This window comes from Elephantulus edwardii, unplaced genomic scaffold, assembly GCF_000299155.1.
Source record: "Elephantulus edwardii isolate Elephantulus edwardi_28Jun2011 unplaced genomic scaffold, EleEdw1.0 scaffold00277, whole genome shotgun sequence".
In the NCBI taxonomy this organism is placed as follows: domain Eukaryota; kingdom Metazoa; phylum Chordata; class Mammalia; order Macroscelidea; family Macroscelididae; genus Elephantulus; species Elephantulus edwardii.
Genome location: NW_006400027.1, coordinates 2,904,635 through 2,905,600, shown reverse-complemented (window position 1 = coordinate 2,905,600; position 966 = coordinate 2,904,635).

The following is a 966-nucleotide window of genomic DNA, read 5'->3' as shown; positions in this document are numbered from 1 at the left end:
ATGGTGCCACTGCTGTAAAATGGGACTGATATCAGGGTGGGGGTAAGACTGAGAAAACTGGATAAATTGCGTATACTGCACTGAAACAGATGAGGGACTGAATAATTTAAAAACAATACATGATAGGGTATTATGGTTATCACAAGAGTCCACAATTAAGGTTGTATAGTGGAATGTACTTGGCGCGGTAGGAGGGGAGCGGGGGGATTGTGTACCAGGGAGGGAGTCTTTCTTTTACTTTTGAAAGAGAGGAGCGAACTGCAGGGTGGTGGAAGAGGGCTGGGCGGGGAGAGAAGTGCAGCAATGAATGAATAGAAATCCAAATTCTCTGTAAATGTTCATTAAGATTATTTTAAAAAAATAAAAAAAATAGTGTGTTCATTACCCATCCAGTTTTTTCCTACCCCATTCATCCAATTAATAGTAATAATAGGGATATTATACAGTATTTATAATAATTTATAATAGTATTGTTGTTGTTCTGGGCTGTAGAGTCACCTAAGACTCAGAGCGACACTATATACAACAGCCCTAAACTCTGCTCTATCCTGTGCCAATCTTATTGTCTCTGACACACCTACCCCTATTACCCCCCTCACTGAATCAATCCATATATTGAGGGTTTTCCTCTCTTGTACTGTCCCTCTACATTTCCAAGTATGTCATCCCTCTCCAAGGACTGGTCCCTCCTTGCAACATGTCCAAAACTTGTCAGACAAAACTTTAGAACACTTGCCTCCAAAGAGCAACCTGTCCTTACCCTCTCCAGGAAGAACCTGTTTGTTGTTCTAGCAGTCCATGGTATATTCAATACTCTTCTCCAGTACCCCAGCTCAAAGACATCAATTCTCCTTCTAGCCTCCCTAGTCATTGTCCAGCTTTCTGATGCATAGCAAGTAATTGCAAAGACTATGGCCTGTATCAGGCACACCTTAGTCTCCAGACTGACATTATTGCTCTTCAGTA